The 27893-nt window shown below is 49.1% G+C and overlaps 1 long non-coding RNA gene across 2 annotated transcripts; it reads right to left on the bottom strand.

The window, feature by feature from the left end:
* Nucleotides 1-10331: 10331 nt before the first annotated feature.
* Nucleotides 10332-18372, bottom strand: LOC136328453 (uncharacterized). 2 transcript variants are annotated; one of them, XR_010730038.1, is made up of 3 exons: nucleotides 18282-18372; nucleotides 15623-15795; nucleotides 10332-10845 (listed from the first exon to the last, which is right to left on the bottom strand). It is a non-coding gene; the product is annotated as an uncharacterized lncRNA (long non-coding RNA). The 2 variants fall into 2 exon arrangements; XR_010730039.1 differs by lacking the exons at nucleotides 15623-15795; nucleotides 18282-18372 and adding exons at nucleotides 13730-13811; nucleotides 14392-14605.
* Nucleotides 18373-27893: the final 9521 nt, after the last annotated feature.

Genomic DNA, 27893 nt, shown 5'->3' with positions numbered 1-27893 from the left:
CTCCAGAAGGACGGTTGCTTTTCCTTGAGTTCTCACAGTAGGAGAGAGAGCCTTATGTGAGGCAGAAACTCCTGAGACAGGTTAGAGACACATGACAGGGAGAACAAGAAGGAATTTATCCACAGAATGAACCAAGGGTCAGAGGTGGCTGGGAGAAAACAGAACCCAGATTATGACCAAAAGGAGTTGGGAGTTCATGTGATGAACCAGGGTGTGTGATAACTGTGTTTTTCGAACAGAGAATTCATGGAATAGACCTTTTGAGACGAAGCACATCAATGCATTTTTTAAAATGTCCCGAGTGCTGAGTAGAGCAAGCCTTCCAGAGTCACTTGGGCGGTGGGGCTGGCTTCCTGCTGTGCTCTGTGCTGAGCTGGCTCCTCGCACACACAGTGTGGTCCTCACCCCAACACCGCCGAAGCACAGAGTGGGCGGGGGGCAGTGAATTCCTAAAGCAGGGCTTCTAATGTGTGTTGTAATGATACGCTTCCGAATTAGACTATCTGTCGGTGGTATGTTTATGGAAACAGAGCTCTGGCTTAGTCCGGCTTCCTGCTGTGAATCTCAGACTTACTTGTAGAGAAAAATAATAATAATAAAGAAAGCCATTTTCTTTTTCCCCTAAGAATATCAATACATTCCAGGAAGGCCTGAGCATTTTCTGTATAGAGCAGAATCGGTCCCGGCCCAGAATGTGAGAGCTTTGCACACGCTCTGTGGCTGTGCGCCTTTCCTCTGGGCGTGAGCTTGGCTGTGGCACACCCCGGAGTCATGTGCACGGGTTTTTATACTTGTGGACTCGAGTGCACTTTCAAAAGATTTTCATAAAGGCATGAGAGACTTAAAACAGTTCATTCTGTACACTGTGTTATTAAAATGGATTTCAGAGTCTGCTAAAAGCAATTTTGAGACTAATTAAAAATTTAATAAATAAACATAATATATTAAAAGTAGAATTATAACTGTGCGGTGTTATTGAATTAGGGCACATGCACTACACGGGGAACCCTTTCATAAATTATGCATGAGCCCTTCGGAATTGCTTCCTCCGTTTGTACAATGCCAGAGATTAAAGAGGACCACGTAATAGAGTTTGTGGTTCGAGGGCAAAAACGGGAAGAGAAGAAATGTCACTTATATTGGCTCTTCTTTACTTCAGCATTAATGTCTTACTCCATAATTGGTTTGGAAAACACGTTTGTTTGTTTATTTACTTACTTACTTACTTTCTATTAGTTTACACATCACTGTGGAATGCTGCAGAGAGAAAAATCAACTTCAGTAGAAATTAAAATGAAAGTTCTTTTGGGGAAATAAATGGGTTTCCCCCACACATTTTATCCATTTCTTAAAACTCTTTCTTTTTGTGAGAAGAAGAAGAAGACAGTGAAGCAGATTCCCGCATGCATCCCAACCGGGATCCACCAGGCAACCTCATCTAGGGCCAATGTTTGAATACTGAGCTATTTTTAGCACCTGAGGCTGTCATGCTCCAACAGAGTCATCCTCAGTGCCTGGGGCCACGCTGAAACCAAATGAGCCACTGGCTGTGGAAGGGAACGAAGGAGAGAAGGCGGGGGAGAAGCAGGTGGTCACTTCTGCTGTGTGCCCTCACTGGGATGGAATCTGGGACGTCCATACACTGGGTGACACCCTATCCACTGAGCCACTGGCCAGGGCCTAAACTCATTACAGAACATTTGTGTCTTTCATACCTTTATTTTAAAAGCATCTATTTTAAGCTTGAACATGACAGGCCCAATGCCAGCTGGTAGGAAAACAATTAGAAATAGGGCATCATTGTATGTATAACTATTTACATATCTATTTTAGAATGAGGGGTATAGAACATGACCTCCCTACGCTAGGCGCGGACAGAGTTCGTGGCAGGAACCAGGGGCTTCTCTGCTCGGAGCAGAGACACAGAGGTGCTGAGTCAACACATTACCCAAGACGATTGAGCTTGCGTCTCCTCAGCCTGATGCAGTGTGCGGGCAGTCTTCAGGGCGGAGCTATAAACGTGTCCTGGCTGCGCCTTTGTGGTGAAAGGGGAAACCTTACTGAGCACAGATCAGCTGCAGAACCATCCCATGGTGATGTGAGCATCTAGAGCAGTGGTTCTCAACCTCTCTAAGGCCGTGACCCCGCAATACAGTTCCTCATGTTGCGGTGACCCCAAACCAAAAAAATAATTTTGGTGGCTACTTCATAACTGTAATTTTGCTACAGTTATGATTTGGAATGTAAATACCTGATATGCATGATGTATTTTCCGATGGCTTTAGGCGACCCTGGCAGGGTCGCGACCCACAGGTTGAGAACCGCTGGTCTAAAGAAACCAACAAACTCTTTCTTGTTCATCCCTGCGTCCACTGCACCCAGTGCAATGGGACACCTTTTAGAGAGATAGAAAGTAACAAAGATGGAAAGACGCAAAAGATCCCTTCTTAGGGAAGATGCCATTTGGGGGAAGAAGGGGACATTGACTGTCTCGGCAACAGGAAAGCCCACAGGACGGTGCGGGCTGTTCTGGTCACTCGGACGGTGCGGGCTGTTCTGGTCACTGGGACGGTGCGGGCTGTTCTGGTCACTGGGACGGTGCGGGCTGTTCTGGTCACTCGGACGGTGCGGGCTGTTCTGGTCACTGGGACGGTGCGGGCTGTTCTGGTCACTCGGACGGTGCGGGCTGTTCTGGTCACTCGTGCCGCCATCGTGCTGATACCGACCACCACCGATCTGGTGGCTCACGAAGGTCCAGCACTCACCTCTGCCTTTCGTGCTGGTGAGTCAGCCAAGGGCTGGCTGGGACCCATCTCCAGGCTGCGAACTGGGTCCAGGTCTGGCCCCTTTGTCTTATTCTTCTGGGTCGAGGGGCGAAGTGCGGCATCGTCTTTCCACAGTAATGACAGAAGGACTCACAGGCTGCTGTGACCATACAAGCACATGCTAAGCCTCAGATGGCCTCGTGCCTGCAACAAGCCACCGGCCAGGGAGCCAGTGGCCAAGTGCAGAGGCCAAGTGTAAGGGAAATCCTTCCCGCCCACCACCAAGACATGGCTGGTGTGGATGTGTCACACTCCGTGCTCAGGGCAGCAACGGATCTCAGTATTTATCGAGAACTTACCTTCCAAACGGGACTATCACAAACCGGACATTAACTAGAAAACAGGCCAAATGAGTAAAAAGAATGTGAATGACTTTTAATCTCATGCAAATCACATCTCCATCATTCTCAACAGAACCATCTATGATGCAAATATTAACCCACCTATTACAGTTCCAGTGGTTTAACACAACAGGGCATATTTCTTTAAAAAAGTTCCTGTGGAGGTCAGTTGGTGCCTTCCTCTACAGCCGTAAACTCGGGAGTTCCATGGTGTGAATTCCTGTGGGGGTCAGTTGGTGCCTTCCTCTACAGCCGTAAACTCGGGAGTTCCATGGTGTGAATTCCTGTGGGCGTCAGTTGGTGCCTTCCTCTACAGCCGTAAACTCAGGAGTTCCATGGTGTGAATTCCTGTGGGGGTCAGTTGGTGCCTTCCTCTACAGCCGTAAACTCGGGAGTTCCATGGTGTGAATTCCTGTGGAGGTCAGTTGGTGCCTTCCTCTACAGCCGTAAACTCGGGAGTTCCATGGTGTGAATTCCTGTGGGCGTCAGTTGGTGCCTTCCTCTACAGCCGTAAACTCGGGAGTTCCATGGTGTGAATTCCTGTGGGCGTCAGTTGGTGCCTTCCTCTACAGCCGTAAACTCAGGAGTTCCATGGTGTGAATTCCTGTGGGGGTCAGTTGGTGCCTTCCTCTACAGCCGTAAACTCGGGAGTTCCATGGTGTGAATTCCTGTGGAGGTCAGTTGGTGCCTTCCTCTACAGCCGTAAACTCGGGAGTTCCATGGTGTGAATTCCTGTGGGGGTCAGTTGGTGCCTTCCTCTACAGCCGTAAACTCGGGAGTTCCATGGTGTGAATTCCTGTGGAGGTCAGTTGGTGCCTTCCTCTACAGCCGTAAACTCGGGAGTTCCATGGTGTGACTCAAGCTCCCTCGGCTACATGTCTCCTGTCTCCAGGACATTCCAGTCTCGTCACCACTGGGGTGCCTGAGCAGCTGTTTCGGGGACTTCTCACCGCAGAGGAGTTTGTGCGTGGCTGACCGACCGCGCCGTCCCAAGCAAATACTGCTCACAGCAGTGTTGAGCTCCCGAATGCCAGGGCTTTGCGACTGCCTGAAATAACTGAATTTTTCAGACTGTGGCCGCTGTCTGTGACCTCACCAGACCCACCTCTCTCCTCCTGTCCTACCAGCCCGCTCCTGCGCCCCACACTCCGTCAAACCCAGTCTCCACGCTCACGTTCCCTCTCTGGGTACCATGCTCTCTCCTCCCCCATCTCCCTGTCACCAACCTCCCCCCATTCCTGATCAAACCTCTACAGCATTTGACATCTGTCTAAACAGCCATCCCTTCTTTGAAGCTGCATTAAAATCCCCCCCATGGGGCAGATGTGACCTGTCCTTGCTCTGAAAGCCCACGACAACTGAGCCGCGTGTGCGTGTGGCTCACTGAGTCCTCGCGTGACTGCCGAGAAGCTGCGTGGTGGACACCATACCCCCTCAGATGTCTAGACGCTGCTGCCCCCAACCGCGAACCAGGGGCGTGAACGTCAACATCTCGGGAGTGCTGCGGAGGTAAAGTGAGGTAGTTCCGGCAACATCCTGATGCCCAGAACACACCCAGCACACGCCCGGCACACGCCCGGCACACACCTGGCACACATCCAGCACACACCCGGCACACGCCTGGCACACGCCACCATGGGCAGTCCCAGCCCATCCCACCCCGTTCCCAGCCTGGCGATCTCGGAAGATGGCGAAGCTGTCTGATTTTTGTCAGAGGTGCAGCAATATTATTAGCTCTCAATCATGCTAGATTAAGGGATTTAATTAAAACGTCTCCGCTAAGCTCTATTTTAATCTGTTAGAGCTTCACGGCGCGTCTCGGGTGGAGACGGTCCCTTTGTCTCCCGTGCACCCCCAGAACTCGATCGCAGGTGCCTGTGTTTAGTGAGAGGCTCTGTCCCCTTTCACATTTATGGTCCAATGTCTTTCTTGATGTTGAAGAAGACAAAAATTAAAAAAATATATATCATAAGGGAAAAAGTACTATCAAATGAAAAGAGCTAATTCATTTATTTTGTGTTTCCTGTTCCTTCCCCACCAGTCCATCTACTTAAAGAGGTGATCACCTGTTTCTCTTTGGCTAAAAGTAAATTAATGAAATATTTTTGTCCAGAAGGCTTTTCTTTGAAAACTCTAACATGGCCATTAATCACGTCTGGATTTGGGGGGTTTGAAGTGAATAACAGCCGAAGAAGGAAGGGGGGTGAGGGAGGCGGAGGGGGACACATCACTTCTGTCTGGGTAGCAAAGTCACACTCTTATCACCATGCTGACAGCTGCTCTGGCTTGTACACGTGTGACAATAAAGCCGTGATTAACTTCATTGTTTCCTGTGCCTTTCCCCCCCCCCCTTATCATTCTTTTCTATATACCCAGATGTTTGGAAGGGAAGCGAACAATTGAGTTTTTAAGGCTTGCACGTGTGTATGTCTGCACAGATGTGTACACGTCTGTGCTGTATAGATTTCTCTCAGGTGGCGCGGTGTGACAAAGGGGCCGTCACAGGGGCTCGTGGGACCGCAGGTGTTTGCTGGTTGCTCCTCGTCTATTGTAACCCTCTCTCCAGCTGCTGTCCACTCCTCCCCCCACACTGGACACACACGCACACCTAAGCCAACACGCGCCTCCACCCCTGTGCACGGAGACCTGCTTCTGTACCCGTGTGACAGTGGAGGCGTCGGGGCAGAGGGTCCAGAGGCAGGCTGCAAGGGAGGTGGGACAGCGTGGCCTCAGTTTTCTGCCACTTCCCAGCGACCTGGATAACATGAGCCAGACAGTGGTAGCTGGAAGTGATTGCAAAGATTCAAGAGACATTTTCGAAGACTCTGGGATTTGCCTAATTGTGTCGGGACCCAAGGGATGGATGAGTCATCATGAGGAGGAGAGGGCGAGAGGGCGGTCACACCCCTCAGCAAGGAACCCACAGTGGGGGACCTGTACAGAGTACCCTGGGGGCAGGCAGGTACTGAGGCCGGGCAGGGGGAGTGTGGGACCAGAGGGCAGGACACCAGGGTGCTCACTGTCCTTGCAAAATGTAGAAACAACAATGAGGTGACCCATCGTCAGTCTGCCTTAGAAATTCTAAACAATGCCAGTGACCAGATGCTCTTCCCCGAATGAACCCACAACAAACACACAACATTTTTGGTTCAAGTTTTAAAGAACCGTTGCAATCACCGTTGAGTTCTAAGTACACAGAGTACACACCCCACGTATACACATATATATTTGCTTCAAATTAGCCTATTTTTATTACATATCTTATATAAACATCGTATCCCACATGAAGATCAATTTTCAGGGTTCTCACTTACAGACTCCGACCCTGCCACACGCACTCAGGGGCTCAGGTGTGTTTCAGGAGTAAGTCTGGGAAGGTTGAAACCACTGGAGCGTGCTGTGGGCGTGGCGTGTTGGGAGCCCCTCAGCCGCCGAATAGTCCCACACTCACACAGCAGGCGCCGGGTGAGCCCTGACCGCTCAGAGACGCCGCAGACAACAAACAGGCCGTGAGTCAGTGCTCAGTTCTGCCATTCTACAACCTACCCATCGTTCCACACTGGATGGAGCGTGTGCTACCTGGCACAAAACCACCCTGTGTGCCACGATTCCCTCTCCTGATCTCGGCTGCCAACCCTCGTGCTGGTCAAGGTACGTCAGGTTCTGCTACCGGAACAAAGAACCTGACCCAGCGACTTCAGAAAGCAGGGTGACTGCAGTCACACCCCACGGCCAAAGCAGCTTCCTCGTGACACAAAAAGGTCAAAAAATGTGAGAAGCAAAAAAAAAGGTGAAGGGAAGGAGAAAAAAAATCCCATTGACTCACAAAGCTTTACCGTTGAAGTGACTCATTCAAGTTCCGTTCATTCTCCTAATCCAATCGAGTCACATTGTCAGGCCTGGTGGCAGCAGCGATGCTACTGTGAGCACGGATGCCTAGCCCAGTGACCTCGCCTTCCACCAGCAGGATTCACATCTATAAACCAAAGGTGAAGGCGGGGGTGTTAACACGTCACTCAGTTTTTAAAGTTTTTCGGCAACCTAAAATCACAGAGGAAAATTAGAGAATACCATAAACATCTGAGTTCTCACATGAATATTACCTCCCATGTAAATACGGTTTTTGTAGCCCATTTAACGTTCTAGGAATGATTATTTTAATACAAGTGTTGAGTGTCTTACCTGCTCCCCATATTTTCAGATGTCCTCTCTCTGAGGCCGACTATTATCGGGGTCGTCACATGTCTTACGGGGACGGCAGGGCTGCACGCACAAAGCCCGGCTGCTTAGTAAGACGGATGGGAAATGAACGCTTCCCTTAATTAAATTTTCTATTTTTTGCTCTATTTAAGCATCATCAGTTCCCTGGCTTTTTGAGGGTTCGCTGACACTGTGTTCCTGAGGCAAGAAAATGCTACTGACGGGATCAGGAGGGGCTTGCGAGGGGAGGGGCCAGCGAGTGGGACCCAGAGACATCCAGGCCCCAGACCTGAGAGGCAGAGCTCTGCAGACCAAGGGGAAGAGGAGGACCTGGGAGGGCGGACCCTCAGAGACATCCAGGCCCCAGACCTGAGAGGCGGAGCTCTGCAGATCACGGGGAAGAGGGCCTGGGAGGGCGGACCCCGCAGAGACATCCAGGCCCCAGACCTGAGAGGCGGAGCTCTGGGGCCTGGGAGGGCGGACCCTCAGAGACATCCAGGACCCAGACCCAAGAGGCAGAGCTCTGCAGATCAAGGGGAAGAGGGCCTGGGAGGGTGGACCGCGCAGAGACTCAGGTGGGAAAGCATCCGGCTTCCCCGGAGAACAGATACTTCCCGAGGGGCAGGTGGGAATCGACGTGGGCTGAGAAATCCCGCTCTGGGCTTGTTGGGAGACCATGAGTCAACCAGAGATGCATCCCCTCCCTAAGGGGAGACCTCTGATGTGCGCCTTCAGGGGATGGCGTGTCACTCTCGGCTGTAAGGGACACTTGTCTTCTTCTGGTTCAGTCAAAGGTGAAGGACCAGCTCAGGACGCTGCTGGTGGGAAAGCGGCCGACCGCGTGTGTCGTGAGGCATCTGGGGAGGCAAAGGTCAGCCAGGTCGTGAGGAAACTCAGCACCCATGACAGGCCTGGGGCAGGAGTGGGGCAGCAGACAGACCACCTCCGGGGTCGGTGTGGGGGCAGCAAAGGTCAGCCAGGTCGTGAGGAGACTCAGCACCCATGACAGGCCTGGGGCAGGAGCGGGGCAGCAGACAGACACCCTCCGGGATCGGTGTGGGGGCAGCAGAGGTCAGCCAGCTCGGGAGAGACTCAGCACCCATGACAAAGTCCTGGGGCAGGAGTGGGCAGCAGACAGACACCCTCTGGGATCGGTGTGGGGGCAGCAGAGGTCAGCCAGGTTGGGAGAGACTCAGCACCCATGACAGGCCTGGGGCAGGAGCGGGGCAGCAGACAGACACCCTCCGGGATCGGTGTGGGGGCAGCAAAGGTCAGCCAGGTCGTGAGGAGACTCAGCACCCATGACAGGCCTGGGGCAGGAGCGGGGCAGCAGACAGACACCCTCCGGGATCGGTGTGGGGGCAGCAAAGGTCAGCCAGGTCGTGAGGAGACTCAGCACCCATGACAGGCCTGGGGCAGGAGCAGGGCAGCAGACAGACCACCTCCGGGGTCGGTGTCGGGCTGCGTTTCCTCGCCCCGCTCCTCGAGGGGAGGGGGCTGCACACCGGGGGGCCCTGTGTCCGCGGGGTACAGGTGTCCATAAACCGCACGTGTCCACGTTCACTTCCAAGCTCACAGATGGAGGATTCTAGACAGCCAGCAGGACAGAACAGTGCATCGAATCAACTGCTTCTCAACACCTGCTTTGATGCAGCCTTTCCACCCAGCAAACAACTGAGTCTCTGAGAGGACCGGGAGGATTAATCACACATGAACAACAACAAAAAAAGGATACAACCCGGCCAGCTTTTAAGCTTAAAGGGCAAGAAAACTCGTAGAAGATAATCACGGTACATCAGATAGGAACTGGGACCCAGACTTGTCCTACCAGTGACGTGTCCAGTCCCACGGGTGTTCCGAGTCCATGTGTCCAGGGGGCGAGGCCACGGCCACCTCCAGCACACGTGGCTTGCTGTCTCCACAGCGTCCACCTCCAGCACACGTGGCTTGCTGTCTCCACAGCGTCCCAGCCCAGGCCTTGCTTGGCCGTCCCAACACCCCCAGCCCCAGGCCAGCTCCCTCTGCCCCTCAGGCCTGGACCCTGAGCCTCGGCCGCGTGTCTCTGCCTCCTGCTCCATCTCGCAAACACTGAAGCCAGTCACAACTTGGTGGCTTATGGACCTAATTGGACCGGCAGTGCTTTTTGTTTTGGGGTTGGATATAAATATATATTTCTAGCTGCTAGCATGGCCTCTCCAGGTCACCAAGGGAAAAGGGGCACCGTGTCTGCTTCCTGGCGGCCACTGTTCAGGAGACTGTGCGCCTCACACAACATCTGCTCCCGCCTCCTCCAGGAAGCCTCATTCCCGGCTCCCCCTTAGTGTGAGTGGTGTGTTCTTGCTGTGAGGCCCCGCCGAAAAGCACCCCTGCATCCACCATAGCTATTGCCACACTGAGTCTTCTCGAAAGCAGTGGGTTCATCTCTGTCACCGACGCCCACTGTGGTGCTCAGCACAGACAGGTGCTCCTCCGTCTCTCAGGCAGGCAGACCTGTACGGCTGACACATGTGTGTGATCATCTACTCGTTATAGATAGCACATCTATTTAAATGTGCCTTCACATAAATATACACTTGTTTCACATGTGTACGAAAAGCACCATGCTCCGATGATGCCACAGAAAGAGAGAAGGAAAGAAATCGGAAGCTGCTAACTCAGACGAGTTACATTGCGGGACCACACGACCATTTCGTGACGCATGCCTCGCGGTCGAGCATCCCCTTTCGCTTCTTCCGACTCCACAAACTCTCTCCGTGGCCACATTATTCTCTCCTTGGGGGCAGAGCTTGTCGCCCCCTCCCCGCTTTTAAATTCTGACGTCTCCAGAGCCCTGCAGAGCACAGGCAAAGGGAGATGTGTGATAAACCAGTGATGACTTAATGGAACTGTCTGAAGCCTTCGGGGTGCAGAAGTACACTTATGTCCTTTGCAGGACGCAGGGCGAGCGCCCGCAGTGGCCCTCGGCAGGACGAGCACTTGGCTGCTCTGCCTGGGAGGCGCCGATAAAGCAAGTCGAGTGGTACAAACGGCCGAGACTATTCAGCGGGAGCCACGCGTGGCGGGGTTCACGGCCATCGGGGAGCCCCACTCAGAGATAACTCTCCCCTCTGAGGCCTGTGGATGGACGCTCTCACAGCTGCAAATGCCTGGCACTGTGTTAGGAGGAGATTTATTAAATGTAACAGACCAGAGTGTTATCACACAAAGACCTGCTCCCAAGCGGCGGTCAAATCACCCCACCATCTGTTGGTTTTGCTCATTTCCATCCTCGTGTTTTGTTTTGTTTTTTCCATTACTGCTGTTTGCTCAGAGCCAGACTGGGCGTGGCCACGGTGCTGGGCTCAGCCACAGGGGATGGCATTGCGTCTCCGAGCTCCACGGGGTGGGAAGCCCAGTGGCCCCAGGACTCCCCGGCTTTCTGTTGGCTGCTGGCTTGCTTGCTGGGTGTCCGTTTGCCTGCTTGTCTTTGGTCCAGATTTCTGTTTGAACGGCAATGAAAGCAAGAGTAGCCACTGAGTGAGTCCTGGTTCCCTGCCCCTTGTCTTTCCACCCTTGTCTGGTGGGAGCAGCTTTTGCTGGTTTACGTGCAATGAGTCACAGGCAAGGGGAGGGCTGGGAGGTGCATGGCTGCCCCTCATAATAATGGTGTGTGTGACGTCTGAAGACCCAGGGGCACCTCCCTAAGCCCTGCATCCCAACCCTGCTTCACAGGTGAGTCAACGCACATTGACACACCTGCAAGTGATAGCTCATCCACAGGTAGGATTTTGCCAAAACCCCAATCAGAACTTGACTAAGCTGTCACAGGCAGGGCGGGAGCCATGGAGAACCCTCATATATTTGATGGGCCTTCTGTAAATTCAATTCCATTTAACCCCACCATCAGAAGTCACAGTCTCGATTGCTTTAAAGACGTATTTCTCTTCCCAGAACCACGCAAAGCTACTCGGAGTGACACACGGCTAGGCTACAAAACCTGTAAAATTTTGCAATTATTCTCTCTCTCTCTCTCTCATCCTCTCTCTTCTGTGGCTTTTTAAAAAATGTTTATATAATGTAAAAACTAATTAGGTTGGACAATAGACATAAATATTTCAAAAAAGTGTTATTACTGACATCCCTTCTGCTGCGTCACTTAAAATTAGTTACAAGGAAGATATTTTGATAAAGGTGTATAAATCTACAAAATTACTACTTTCTCCCCATTCAGCACATCATAAGAAATTCCCAAGATAATCCATTCCTCAGCCCGACACCATCATAATGCTACAATTCCCCATGATCAAGTACTAAGTGTGTAGCGAGAAAGATGCAGACATGCTATTATGTAGCTTCTCCTCGTAGCTTAGGGGATATTCTAACATAAAGCATTTACCTGTAAGCCTAGAAAAAAGTTTTATGGATCTAGGCTTTTGGAGTTTCTTTGTCACTTGTCACTGAAGATATCTCTTTGTTTCCCTCATATCTAGATTAGGGAAGAGCCCACATTTAATAAACCCTATGTTCCAAGTAGTAAAATAAGAAAGAAAATTAAGTGGAGGTTACCAAGGGTGAGTGAATAGGAGCTGGGCAGCAGAAATACCGTTAGCTAGTAGAGTGACAATCCCACCCTCTGAGTTCTCATGTCTGTTAAGTCCTGGGATAGCCAGAGCTCTCTCCTGGCTTAGGTATGGCGGGAGGAGCTGGAGGTGCCAGCGGACCCGGCCAGCGCACACCCAAGCACTGAAGCCCACGCAGCTGCCTGTCTCCAGGGGGCGCAGGAGAGACCTCCCTGAAGCCAGATCCTCACCAGGACAGCTGCGATAGAAGATGATGAAACCAAAGCAAAGGTCTGGGGTCTCCCGTGAGCAAGTGTCCGAAGCCCAGGAGACAGGCAGGGGCCAAGCCAGTTAGGGAAATATCATCATCACAGCACTTGAAAGTTCTCTGCAGCTTTCAGCAGTGCATTGACAGTCCTGCTTCCCTGAAGACCCCTTGCATCCTACTCACTGGCGTGACAAACCACGCTGCTAATTACATGAAACTATAGCAATCCTGAATCTCCAACAGGGACAGGGGTTGGAGGGGCAGGCCATCGCTGCCCCACGTGGCTTCCGCTGGGGCTGGGGGGTGGACAGCTGGGACCCCACCCCAGCTTCCCTCCGGCAGGCTGCTCTCAGCATGGCTGCACTTGGAACACAGCAGCACGTGGCTCCAAGGCCAAATTCAAGAGAGCTGGGAAGACGGAGCAACACAGGTAGCAGACGTATTGGTTTCTGATCTAGAGTCCGTGTTGCCTCCATTCACTTCAAGGGTCCCTGAGGTCAGCCCACGGCCAAGGGAAGAGGCGTTAGGTTTTATCTTTCTATGGGAGGACGGTCAAAGAATTGGGAGGTCAGTTTCAAAAGCAGCACACCTTGAATCTTCATGTGCTAGTGCTCTGTGATTCATCAGCTTCTGCCTGGTCTCAGACCCTCAGCGCCTCTTCTTTCCCTGTGTGATTTCAATTAGCTCGCCTTGTTTCAAACTATGTACTTGTATAGGTGTCTGACATGTTGCTGCATTCAAATGTTGTATCCCTCTAGCTGTTCTGTGTAGGGATCTGACTACTAGGATAATTGGGAGGTAACCACGCAGAGAGAATAAAAAAAGAAGAACAGATACCAGGAGAGTGTACGAGGCCACAATTTAGCTCTTGTTAATTGAAAACTTGTAAATGTACCACAAAGTATATGAATAATAGACATAGAGTAATTTTAAGGTGGGCATTTTACTGAACAGAATAGTGTCTGTTTTAGAACATCTGCAAGAAAACATCCTTAGGTGATGGGATGCCAAGCGCAAGGGATACCAGAACACGCTCAAAACACTGTTGCTAGCGGGGTGTTACAATCCTCCCAGATACCTCTGTCTACAATGTAGCAGCTAATATTTACCGAGTGCTTCCCGAAAGCCAGGCATGGGCACATAGAATGGACTCAATATATATACATACATACATATACATATATATGTATGTATATGTATGTATGTATATGTTTTAAATGAAAAGAAACACAAGACCAAGCAAACAAAATAACTATTCCTGTTATCCCCTGACCTTCCTGGAACTTCCTAGAGCCCATCAGAATGGGGTTTAAAGCAAAATACTGAGTCCTAGGAATTATTTTTGGGGGGCATAGGGTGGGAGATGGACATACAGCCACCAGGAAATGCAAAAGCAGCCAAAGACAGGGGTGTGCGGTGTCCCTAACTGCAGGTGCGTCCGTGAGAGGTCTGCGTGCAGTTGCTAAGGAAGACAGTTTTATAGTGGTGACATGAAGCACAGAGGAGATAAAATTATTTCTGTGTCTCAGAACTAACTTGAGGGGGCTGGGGGCTTACCCCACACAGTCTGATTCAAGCTGCTCATTAGTGACTGGTCCCAAAGGTGAAGCGTTCTCGGGCTGTGGGTCCCCAAATCAATCTATTGGGATGTTAAAAGAAAATCCCAAGACCTTTTATTCATATTTTTCTCCCCTTTAAAATAAAAAAAAATGTAATATGGTTATATATAAATAGATATGCTAATACATTAAGACATATGTCACTTTACTATGAAGGCATATCCCTAGAGATGTATTCATTTTTTTAAAACTTACATGAATCTAAAATAGAAAGACAAAGTGATAACTGAATTTAGCCGTAATTGCGTGCTGCCCACTGGTGTTCGCAAAGTGTGAACCAACTATTGCAGCCTTTAAATCAAGAACCCAGAAATGAGCAACATTTCTCGGAGATGGAATAAGTGTTCAATTACTCTGAGTAGCGTTCTACTTGATAGTCGAGGCATCATTATTTCAAAAGCTATTAGTTCCTATAGATTAAATTCTATCTAACACCTCCCCAAGCCTGACCCCATTAAAATGCCAGGACACTTGATCTCAGCTCTCTCTCTCTCTCTGGGGTCCATTAGCATTATAAGAAACTCAACACTGAATTGACAACTAATTAAATAAAGCCCAGGAGGAGCCCTTCTCTACTGGGAGGAGACCCAAGTGTCTCACCTGCATCCAGGTACATAAGGCTTCCTGGCATCTGCAACCATGATGCTTAGAGTAATGCAGCCCACGTCAGGTCACTGACGGGAAAAAGAACAGCAAACGTTCTTACGGAGAAGAGAAAAGGGCAGCTCCGCGGCCCCGCCAAGCCTCCACAGCGGGGGAGAGGCAGAGCGGAGACAGCTCGCTCTCTCATCATCGGTTCTTAAGCCCATCTAATGCCAGGCTCTGTAGAAAGTGGAGAAATAAGGCGGCTTTCCTGTCCTGAGGGCCTCCTAGCCTTGTTGAACAGACATAGAAAGAGATACGGCCTGACCTGTGGTGGCGCAGTGGATAAAGCGTCAACCTGGAAACACTGAGGTTGCCGGTTCAAAACCCTGGCTTGCCTGGTCAAGGCACATATGGGAGTTGATGCTTCCTGCTCCTCCCCCTTCTCTCTCTCTCTCTATCTCTCTCTCTCCCCCTAAAATGAATAAATAAATAAATAAAAAATTAGAAAGAGATACGTTCATCATGCCACATCCTAACTTCAAAAATGAAGCAATAAACAAGGTGTAAAACTTCGCCCCACTTCTGCAAACTTGACCGCCACATCCTTCAACTCGTCCCACTGGGCCGGCGCCTGAGCGCGCCTGGGGGACCGCTGGACGGTTGTGTATGGTCGCCCCAGGTGGGTCAGCAGCAGCTCTGCGTTTGTCAACCAAACAATGTTTCAATGTCAATTGAAAGACATACTCAAAATTACAGACACGCAGGACAGTAATCCTGATCCTCTCCTCCCAAAGAGAATCGCTGTTGGAATCTAGTGGAGGCTTATTTTCATTTTTAAAGAAAAATAAGGTTATTGTTTCATAAAAATTGCATGGAAGTAAAACACTGAAACGTCTAAGAAAAATGAAAGTAAAATAAAAAAATCACTGCAAAAAAATGCACTACTTCACAGTGACCTCCAGAGACTCCAGGCCCCGCCCTGCTGGCCTCTCTCGGTGAAGATGGCTACGCCAGGGTGGGGGTGGGGAAGGCGTGGACTCCGGATAGAAATGCGATTCTTCTGCTCCACAGGACTTCCTTTCTGTCCTTCACCACCCATTAGCCCAGGCCTCTTTCCTTGTCTAACTTTGTTTCTAAATAACCTCACTGGTTTCTTACCCTGATTTGCCTATTTCTCAGGTATTGGAGAGGGGAGAATATTTTTGTGATGTATTTTCAACCTGCTCCTACTTCATCTCCCCTTTACCTGTTTTTCTTTGCTTTTATTGAAATCATATTTACATCTTGCTGTGCATCTTCCAGGTGTGGTTCCTGACTCCGGCCCCTTCTAGCAGACAGCCTGTAGAGCCCTCGGGTAGCCCCGCCATTGTCCTTCAGTGTGATGGCCGGACTCCAGTGTGCTGCGTGCTGTGCTCAGTCCTGGTTTTGGGGGTTCATGGAGGAGATGGACATCGAGAAAGTAAATGGAAAAGCAAAACTACAACTCAAAACAACATGGTGCTAAGGAGAGAGTCAGCAGACACACACACACACACACACGGGCTAAGGAGAGAGTCAGCAGACACACACACACACACACACACGGGCTAAGGAGAGAGTCAGCAGACACACACACACACACACACGGGCTAAGGAGAGAGTCAGCAGACACACAGACACACACACACACACACGGGCTAAGGAGAGAGTCAGCAGACACACAGACACACACACGGGCTAAGGAGAGAGTCAGCAGACACACACACACACACACGGGCTAAGGAGAGAGTCAGCAGACACACAGACACACACACGGGCTAAGGAGAGAGTCAGCAGACACACACACACACACACACACGGGCTAAGGAGAGAGTCAGCAGACACACACACACACACACGGGCTAAGGAGAGAGTCAGCAGACACACACACACACACACACACACGGGCTAAGGAGAGAGTCAGCAGACACACACACACACACACACGGGCTAAGGAGAGAGTCAGCAGACACACACACACACACACGGGCTAAGGAGAGAGTCAGCAGACACACACACACACACCCGGGCTAAGGAGAGAGTCAGCAGACACACACACACACACACACACACGGGCTAAGGAGAGAGTCAGCAGACACACAGACACACACACACACACATGGGCTAAGGAGAGAGTCAGCAGACACACAGACACACACACACACACATGGGCTAAGGAGAGAGTCAGCAGACACACAGACACACACACACACACGGGCTAAGGAGAAAGTCAGCAGACACACACACACACACACACACATGGGCTAAGGAGAGAGTCAGCAGACACACACACACACACATGGGCTAAGGAGAGAGTCAGCAGACACACACACACACACATGGGCTAAGGAGAAAGTCAGCAGACACACACACACACACACACACACGGGCTAAGGAGAGAGTCAGCAGACACACAGACACATGGGCTAAGGAGAGAGTCAGCAGACACACACACACACACACACACATGGGCTAAGGAGAGAGTCAGCAGACACACAGACACACACACACGGGCTAAGGAGAGAGTCAGCAGACACACAGACACATGGGCTAAGGAGAGAGTCAGCAGACACACACACACACACACACACACACGGGCTAAGGAGAGAGTCAGCAGACACACAGACACATGGGCTAAGGAGAGAGTCAGCAGACACACACACACACACACACACATGGGCTAAGGAGAGAGTCAGCAGACACACACACACACACATGGGCTAAGGAGAGAGTCAGCAGACACACAGACACACACACACGGGCTAAGGAGAGAGTCAGCAGACACACAGACACATGGGCTAAGGAGAGAGTCAGCAGACACACAGACACACACACACGGGCTAAGGAGAGAGTCAGCAGACACACACACACATGGGCTAAGGAGAGAGTCAGCAGACACACACACACACACACACACATGGGCTAAGGAGAGAGTCAGCAGACACACACACACACACATGGGCTAAGGAGAGAGTCAGCAGACACACACACACACACATGGGCTAAGGAGAAAGTCAGCAGACACACACACACACACACACACACGGGCTAAGGAGAGAGTCAGCAGACACACAGACACATGGGCTAAGGAGAGAGTCAGCAGACACACACACACACACACACACACACGGGCTAAGGAGAGAGTCAGCAGACACACACACACACACACACACACATGGGCTAAGGAGAGAGTCAGCAGACACACACACACACACACACACACGGGCTAAGGAGAGAGTCAGCAGACACACACACACACACACACACACGGGCTAAGGAGAGAGTCAGCAGATACACACACACACACACACACATGGGCTAAGGAGAGAGTCAGCAGACACACACACACACACATGGGCTAAGGAGAGAGTCAGCAGACACACACACACACACACACACATGGGCTAAGGAGAGAGTCAGCAGACACACAGACACATGGGCTAAGGAGAGAGTCAGCAGACACACACACACACGGGCTAAGGAGAGAGTCAGCAGACACACACACACACACATGGGCTAAGGAGAGAGTCAGCAGACACACACACACACACACACGGGCTAAGGAGAGAGTCAGCAGACACACACACACACACACACACACACGGGCTAAGGAGAGAGTCAGCAGACACACACACACACACACACACACACGGGCTAAGGAGAGAGTCAGCAGACACACACACACACACACACACACATGGGCTAAGGAGAGAGTCAGCAGACACACACACAAATGGGCTAAGGAGAGAGTCAGCAGACACACAGACACACACACACAGGCTAAGGAGAGAGTCAAGCAGACATACACACACACACACACACACACACACACACGGGCTAAGGAGAGAGTCAGCAGACACACACACACACACACACACACACACCACCTTTTATAGGTAGGGTGGTCAGGAAATGCTTTCTTAAAGAAAAAGAAATTAAACAGAAAGCCTAAGAATGTCAAGCCCTGCGCCAGAAGAGCTCCCGGCATCTGGCAGCTGCTTAATAAATATTTGCTGAATGAATGTGTTCATGTAGGCAGGTAGCTGGATATTAACAGAGAGAGGGAGCAAAGGGGTAAGACATTATAGTTAATAAAACTTGGGAGACCTGCTTCAGGAGGAAGCTGAAGCATACCGATTAGCTTAATTTGCTAGGGGGCTATATCACATGCACGGGCTCCTCTGCGCATTCCAGGAGTCCACTGTGCCCCCGGGACTCCGTCCCCGAGCCAGTTGGGAGGAGTCTCCAAAGGCACTGCCGGTCCTGGTAAAGACCGTCATGGGGAGCAAAGGGGACAGTCTTCTACTGGGCACGTGCACAGCAGAAATCAGACCATGCAGAACTTTTGGACATGCGCAGTGGAAGCCAAGATGGCAGCCACACAGGCCTGTCAGTTTAGACTAGAAGAAGGATCTGATTGGTTAGTGGGAGGAACCAACGCAAGTCAGTGAGATTTCAAAGAAATTGATTGGTTGGCTTAAGGAAAATATAAACACAGGCTTAGGAAAGTGCTCTGTGTCTCTCTGTCTCATCTCTCTCTCTCTCTCTCTCTCTCTCTCTCTCTCTCTCTCTCTCTCTCTCTCTCTCTCTCTCTCCCTCTCTCTCTCTCTCCCTCTCTCCTGATGGGGAACAAGCTTGCCCTGCTCATTCACTCACACGTTTTCCAAGCAGCAGCCATGCTGCATGCCTGGCAGCTGGGCAGTCTCCCAAGCACAGGCTCTGAGCATCACCTGGACTGGCCTTTGATACGGGCTAAACCAGGGCACAGGCTGTCTGGACTTTGGTCTTTATGCTGGGCTTGATGAAGACAAGACTGGGCTTTGTCCCCTGGTGGGACAGACGGAGATGAGACTCTGGGAACCTATGGGCAGCCCCCTAGTTCAACCCTGAATAAATCTCACTGCAAAAGCGTAATATTTTCCATATGTGGGCCCTGTAAAATGCTTTCTCTGCAACCCCATAAGAAAACTCCGTCTCCATCGGTAACAAACGGCTACATTAGCATGAATATTAGGGAGAAGAACATGGAAGGAGAGGGACTCCACGCGCCCAGACTGTTGTACTGCACTGAGGTTTCCTAATGCATTCTCCTTTCTCATTTGACATCTCTCGTAATAATGTACTAATGATAATAACGACCATCGTGTGCATGGCTGTCATCATCAACACTGCGGGGCAGGCATTTATTACTCCCCCTATATCGATATTTCGAGGGAGGGACTCTCACAAAGCCGTAGAAGAACAATGTGCATGAGACAGGTGTTCCTTTTACCCACGTAAGAAAAACTGCAGCGTAAAGTCGAACTAATTAGCCAAAGCTACAAAGCTATGGGACAGAACTTGGGGGGGAACGTAGGCTTGTTTTCCTGAAAATCCTGTCTACATCGAGTGCTCTCGTGTGATGGAATGGGGTCAGCTGCTTCTCTCAGTTGACATCCCCTGGGACGTAACAGATGTGAGTAGTCTGTCCACCCCCATCAAGGCTGGGAAAGGAATTCTGAGAAAAGGCAGTGAGGAGGGTAAGTCAGAGGCTCAATATGCCAGCCACATTCACCTGGATTGCAATGCAGGTCCAGCCAGCTGCTAGGTGTTTAACCTTGGGCAAATAACTTAACCCAAGTGGCTTGGGTTTCAACAACTGCACCATGGAGATTCTTTTTGTGTGTGTATGTGACAAGACAGAGAGAGACAGAGAGAGGGACAGACAGACAGGAAGGGACAGAGATGAGAAGCATCAATTCTTTGTTGTGGCTCCTTAGTTGTTCATTGATTGTTTTCTCAGATGTGCCTTGACCAGGGGGCTACAGCAGACTGAGTGGCCCCTTGGGCTCAAGCTGATGAGCCTGCGCTCAAGCTAGCAACCTTGGGGTTTTGAACTTGGGTCCTCCGCGTCCCAGTCCAACGCTCTCTCCACTGCGCCACCTCCTGGTCAGGCAGATTCTTATGAGGATGAAATGATATAATGTAACTGAAATACTGAGCACTGTGCTGGACAGACAGGGAGTGTTTATAATGTAGGTATAAAGTTAACACCGAGCAAGGAATAACAGCTTGTATGAGCAGAAGGGGCTCGGGTGGCTTCTTAGGAGCAGTGACAGGTGAGCTGGGAACTGAAGGACACATGGAAGTCTGCGAGGTAAAGAGGAGGGGGAAATACTCCAGACACAGGGCACGCTGTGCACAGAGACGGGAGGCAAACTCATTTTCTGGAAATTTTCTCAGCATTCAATTTTCCTACCTTCCCTATAGCAATGTGGGGGCGTCAGAAGGCAGTGTTGCCGCTTATAGAAACCCTGCCACTATTCTTAGAACACTTCGCGATGATCTATCCTAGATTACAGTGCTGATGATTTTAAATGCTAATCATTGTATTCTTTCTCTTCTAGTACTTCGGAGTTGCAGCTGGGCCCAGAACTCTCAGTGCGAAGGGAAAGCCCAGAAGCTGAGATGGGGCGGTATTTCAGGGGAGAAACACACGCGGAAGCATTAAAAGCGGCCTATGCAGAACACCAGTGCTTTGCTCTCCCCAGCTCCACCCAGCAACCTTGAGGAATTAGAGGGGGGTCTTCGTTAGCATTCTCTTCCTCTGTTTCACCAGCACCACTGGGTGGGAATCAAATAGAAGTCTTGCCAGCGATTAGCTCTGTTGGAATCAGTCAATGCTTTCGTTTGGGTGGAATTATTAAAGAGAAAAGAGTATCACTTGATGACAGCCTACTGGGGACCATCACACTGCTTAATCCTCCCAATTATGTAACAGTCACTGTTGTCCCCATTTGAAAGAGAGAGAGAGAGAGAGAGAGAGAGAGAGAGAGAGAGAGAGAATGCATCAGGAAGTGAAACTGCTTCCCTGAGGCCATACAGCTCCAAGGTTCCCTTGCCCAACACTCTCCTCACACACTAAAGCCCAATTTAGAAACATGTCACCATCCACTGGCTTAGACTAGGTCATTCAATACATGTCCTTGATTTCTCCATAAATTCTATGGAACCTACACCTGGACAGATGCTTTGACAGATATGGACAATGGAAGCTCACTCATTGACTTGTGTGTGTGTGCGTGCTTGTGTATATGTGTACATTACATCTCCAAGCATACAAGATCTGGAGTAGCACGCATTGAAAATCACATGAAGTTTTGAAAATAATAACATTAAAGACTATCAAGGGTAAATTCTATTATTTCAATAACGGTAACAGGGGAGAATACATCCATCGCTCCAAATCCCACAACAGGGAAAACAACAGAAAAGACTGAACTTTATTTTGGAGCGTTGCAGTATTCAAGTAAAGACACAAGCAGATTGCATCCTACCACTCATTACTTAATAAAACTTGAGCATCAGTTTGCTGGGAAAGATAAATGTGCTCGGAGGTCCTACTTTATAATATTTAGTGTGGCTTTGTACCAGAATATCACAGAATCCATCATGGGCTGTTGGGGGAGCAGGGACTCCCAGGATTCACGAGTCACAGGCATTGCCTCTGATCGCATCATCGGAGCCTCTGGAGTGAGCCACCCGACTGGAGGAAGGGCTGCTATCCTCAAGCTCCGTCTGAAGGCCAAATACATCTCTCCCCATTTGCTTCTAAGACTCCAATTCGTCCTCTGGTCATTTGTCACCGTGCCATGTCCCTTTAAGACCGCTTCACCTTCCAGCCCAGCCTCCTAATTAGCATGCATTTGATTGCCTCGCCTCAGCATGTCTGACAAGTGGCTTACACGAACCTTTTCACCCACATTTCCCGTTTCTCCCCCACCTCTTCTCATCATGAGCCCCAGATGGCTGCCTACCCACCACGTTCGACTCGTGTAAACCGGGGGCCAAAAGAGAGAGCTCACCCCCCTCCAAAGTGAGCTTCTGGTGATCGCATGGGACTGGAGCCCCCCTGCTTATAGCCCTGGTGGTCCCACTGGCTTGTGTACACACTTCACAGTACAGGGCTGAACCCTATGCTGTTAGCTTGCTTGCTTTGCCATTTACCAGGAATGCCGCAGACAACTGTGATGTTGGTGGAGGTGAGCAGCGAGTAGGTGAATGTGAGTGTGAGGGGAGACAAGAGGTCGCATCCCACCGAAGAGAAGGAGGTTCCTTGGGATCTCTAAGGGTAAAGCCCAATGTGCTCACACAGACTGAACACCCTAACACCCTATCATGGTTTAGCCACTTTCTGTCTTCATAGCCCTATGTTTGATGACTTTCCTTTTGGGTCTTTTTGCTCAGCCACTGTGGCTCTCTGTCATTTCCTTCATGATGGCATGCATCCTGCTGCCCCAGGGCCTTTGCTTGTGCTGTTGCTGCTGTGAGTGTTCAGTGAGCTTCACCTGTTTATCCAGTTACCTTAGCCTTCAAGAGTCACCTCAATCATCATGTCTTTATGGCTCTTACACTAACCCAGACAGATGCCTCTTCCCTTTATGTTTTAGCAATCAATGACCTTCTTTACAACATTTATTATAAGTTATAATTGTATATATTTTTGAACAATTATTCGATTGCTGCTTTCCCCGGTAGACTCTATACTTCAGGAAACCAAGGGGTAGGTCTCATTTACACTCACATTTGATCCCCGGCACCTACAACAAACAAACAAACAAACAAAATTACATCTTTAAAATTTAAAAAAAAATGAATAAGTGAACTCTGTCATAAAAGGGGACATTCAGGGGCTATTAAGGGCCCTAACACCCTATCATGGCAAACTGACCCATACGGCCACCCCTGGAAAGAGCCCATCTCCTAAGTAAGTCACAAGAATTTAAATCACATTCTGGAGTTTCTGCTTCATTTAAATCAAGGAAGAGTCCTCTCTCATCCTCTGTGAAACCTCTTAGAATTTTGTCATGAGGATTCAATATCACCACGCCTGCCACACAATGGGCATTCCATGAACACCTGTTGAGTATAAGGGTAAATGAATGCTTGGAAGTCTGTTAAAAATATCCACAATATGATTAAAAGATGGGGGTCAGGGATACATAATGAAATGTTAGAAGAAGGGAGTGAGGAAATGGAATGGAGAAGAAAGAAAGATTTCACTGACAGAGAAAAAAATGAATCGTTTCTTCTTATTCTATCATTCAAGACTAGGAGGCTCTCGTGGCAGATTTCAGAATTAAGGGTATCCTCCAGGAGTGTAAGAGATATACTGTATTAGTGAGTGTTTGCCACCCTTGAAATCCCCATTGGCAGAAAAAAAAATCCCAGACTTGTTCTTTACAATCTCACTTGTAACCCCAGCACAGTCTGGGGAATCTGTATTCACAACGGACTTTCGCCCACGGTTATTAGGATGACCGGCCACGTCCGGAGACTCCTGTTTGGAAAGGAACTTCTCCCGAACAGGACGCACTGCTGCAGCCGTGCAGAGGAAGCGGGCAGTTGCGTGGAGTCCCTTGGTGTCCATGTGGGGAGACCGACTTACTGTTCACGAGACCACCACATGTAAGGCAGACCCTTTGGGTATCTGCACCCCAGACCACGCCCCCCACTTCCTAAATGTTTACCGTCCATCCGATCACATAATGATACAGAATACTAACTCCCTAGACCAGTGGTTCTCAAAGTGTGCGCCAGGGCACACTGGCGCGCCCTAGAAGATTTCCAGGTGTGCCCTATGGTATTCCAGAGAAATATGTGCCTGTTAGGAACCAAAAAACCAACAGGTTTTATGGAGTTTAGATTTTTGGGGGACAGAGGTATGGGGAATTGGCTGTAAGCTGACAGTCTGCCCAACCCCCACCTCACTTGCCTGATTAGGTTGCAAAAGGCTGTTAAGCTGTGGTGCTGGATTGTTTACACTACCCCCCCATGTTCCCCGGAAAGACTGGAGGCAAGTTTCTTCTATCCTTTGTTTGGTGTAAAGTTTTAAGATAATATGTATGGTGGGGGTTTTACACAATTAAGAGTAAAATGAGAGGAATTCTTTAATGTATTGACGAGGAAATGCAAGTTTGCCTTTCAAATATATGCCCAAACATTGAAGAAATCACTAGGACACATCAGGCTCATGTTTCTTATAAACATAAGAATGAAAAAACTTAACACATTCACGCCGGGACCTGCCGAATTTACTAAATCTTACTAAGAATGTATCTATATATATAAAAAGATAACTTTTTTGTTGTTTTTTTTATTTTTTAACCCCTCTTTTTTATGAATTCTAAAAAGCATAACTCCAAAAATGTAACATAAAAATGTTTTTTAATGTCAGAATAAATTTAACTTTTTCGTATTTATTTTGTTTAATTACCATAAAAGCACGCTTGGACTTTAAATTTTTTCTTTAATATTTGACTTAATTATTATAATATATTTCTCAGAAATTTGTATATATTGTGCCTACAGTTATTTGAAATAGTCTGAGAACCACTGCCCTAGACAGTGGCATAGGTCCGGTAGCTATCGCTCAGTGTTGTTTTAAATAGTCACTAAGTTAACCCACGGAACTCTCCCAGGACAATACCAGTGATCTATGACCACAGATAGAGGCTCCGTGCCTAAAAGCCCAAAAAAGGAGGAGAGAGAAAAGGGTGAGAAATATGAGGACGAGGGAGAGGACAAACATTTTCTCCTCCTCTTCATTCCAGCAAGCTCCGCAGAAAACTATTATTCAGATTAGGTGACAGCAAGGATAGTACAACCCAACTAGGTGTCCCTGAGTACTTTTAACTATACATTTATTTATACATTCCAGCAACACGGCGGGCCAGAGAGGACTATCGATTGCCTTCCCCTGAAATAGATGGTTTTGTTCAGTTCTGAACAAGTGAACAATTTTCCTGACACCCACCGCTTGTTTAATCGTTTTCGGAATAATCTATATTTCATTAAGATGATGACTTATCACACCCAAGCTTCGGCTGTCTTGCAGACTATTGATTTAAGGCAGATTAGCACTTGGGCAGCGTGGGATGAATGGGTCTCAGCCGGCGATCCTGCGTCCTATGCGCACCTCTCACAGGGCAACACTGGCCTCTCGGGTCTCGGAACAGGTCTGTGGATTTGTTTTCTCAACAAGATGCTTCCTTCCCTTCCACACCCTTCCATGGAAACAGTCACTGACTTGTTTTTTTACCATAATCCACATAAAACTTTTAGACACCCAGAGGGCACTACAATCAATATTCATAGTGTGACTTATTGGGAGCGGATATATTTCTCTAAACCCTCCTTGTGCATTCAGGGTGCAAAGTAGCTGGTACAGCCATACATCTCCTGGACATTCTAAACGGGGCTGTAATGGGCTTGAAAGGTAGAACGGCTCACCTGCCTGGGAGGAGGGTGGTTCCGAGCCTTTATTAGCTCCTGGGATCAAACAGCTCTGCCTTCTGCCTGGCCCACTCAGCCCCGTGCCCTGGCTTGCCCATCTGACCTCATCTGCCCTTCTCAGAACGTGTGCCTCTTGTTCTGTTGGGAATCACAGTTCTTTTTTTATGGGTGAATTGTCATAAAGATCAGGGAGGACGCTGATTATAATTGCAAAGTTCTTTTCTAGTCCCTAATTTTATTTATTTATTTTTTTATTTTAATTTTTTTTTTCTTTTACCTCCAAGACTAATTTTTCCCAGCATGGATTCTTCTCTCTTAATTTCTTCAAATGTCTGTGTGAGGAGTTGGTTGCATACAGGTACCACATGTGACTCCCACAACTCGAGTATCGTTGTACCCGCAATGCTGTAGCTTGTAGGAACGTAGTCGCAGAGCCACACTAAGAAGTACCTTACGCAGTCTTGGGTCATGTCGCAGACGTGAAATTTGAACAAGGTCTTAAGCTAGGATTAGGGAAATCTTCAGTAAGAAGATGAGTGTTCTGAACGGATACATACTTAAATATTTATACACCTCCGACGGCACAGTTATTAGGCACTGTAATTCGTTTAGTGTGGTTAGAGCATGGGGCTGTTGGAGCCCAGGGAAGGCCACCCCAAAATATTCACAACAGCAAACGGACTATTTCAAATTAAAATCTTTTAATTAGCAGGAGTGGGAGGAGCTCTTTGACTCCGCCTCCAGCTGGGCGGAGCCCTCCTGCTGAGAGAGGACTGTGGAGTCATCAGACCAGGAGAGTCAGCCTTCCTCAGAGACAGACTCCCAGCTGAGAGGCCTGCCTCACCAAACCCTGGTCAGTGATACTAAGTTACTGCCCCACACCTGCAGTCTACTCCAGTCCTTCCTCCCTGCATGCTGCAAAATCGTAACAAAGTCTGGGATTTTTCTCCTGCTGTTCTGCCTTGCCCCACGTTTATCAGCTGCGCGAAAGAAGAACCTGAGAACGGCAGAAGCCCCACCCACCCTCCCTCCGTCAGAGCATAAATGCCAGTGAGTAGAGACAGGTGTGCAAAAAGAAACTATGTTGCCTTTCATATCCCACAACCGTTTGCTCCGGGAATGAGTCAACCGTTCAACCAAACACTAACCTTTCCTCCTCACGGTTCCACTCTCCTTCACAGAAACAGCGACTTCTGCTCTGTGTTTACTAATCAATGCCTCGGTTTTACTCTTCCCAGAGTATCTTCAAAGGAAGTAGCACAGCTGTCTTACTTAACCCCTCCCAAGCCTGCTGACCTTCAATGTACCGTAAGAGGTCCTCTCTTTTTTCTTTTAAGCTATTTGATTGCTTTTCTGTCCTTGAAGGTAAGAACAATTAGGTCAGAACTATTGCCACACTCACTTCCCACGCTTTGCACCTTGTATTTGGTAAGATGCACTGAGCCGGCATAGCACATCAGCGGGTCCTTTCAGTCTATCAATCCAAGAACCCATCTGTTTTAGTTGATGCTCTAACAACACAACTGTTAAAGCCAGATGGACGAGGTTAGTCCTAACACCCCAAAACAGCAGGATCCTAGAAGCTTCATATAAGGACTTTCTGCGCATCACCCCACAGCTGGGGGGGAGAGTGGCATTTTCTCTACGAGAAACCTACATTCTGAGATTCCAGCCCTGAGGCCGGTTAGCTGAAAAATATTACTAAGAAAATAAAGTAGCTAGCATTTCCCTTTCTTTTATGTCAATAATGTATGTGGGAGGAAGGTATCCACAAGGAAGTCCTATGATAAAAAACCTTCATTTGGATAAACTTTTAAAAATGGCATCTAACACAAGAACATCCTTAGGAATGCTGGAATCTTTCTGTTGGGTTGCCATGTCCAGTTGTAATGTCAAAGGAGACTTTATGAGATGATGAGCGACCTTGGCAAATTCATGGCAAACTGCTTGTCATGTTAATGCAAAGAAATCCAATTTGGGGACGCTGCCAGGAAGACCCAGCCTGGGTCCCTGGAAGACTGGCTGGTTCATCAGACATATATCAGATTGGTTCTCATGGGGGGGGGATGGGGAAAGAGAAGGAAAGTCACTAAACCTACACTCAGTTCCCATGTCACTGCCCCCTAAGATTCTTGCCATGACTTGGGTGTTTTATCTGACTGCTGTCATGGGTCTCGGAACACCTTCTGGCGTGCATCAGTGTTCTCACAATTTTGGTATTGTGC

Source organism: Saccopteryx bilineata, chromosome 3 (assembly GCF_036850765.1).
Source record: "Saccopteryx bilineata isolate mSacBil1 chromosome 3, mSacBil1_pri_phased_curated, whole genome shotgun sequence".
In the NCBI taxonomy this organism is placed as follows: domain Eukaryota; kingdom Metazoa; phylum Chordata; class Mammalia; order Chiroptera; family Emballonuridae; genus Saccopteryx; species Saccopteryx bilineata.
This window is presented reverse-complemented; position numbering and strand designations above follow the sequence as displayed.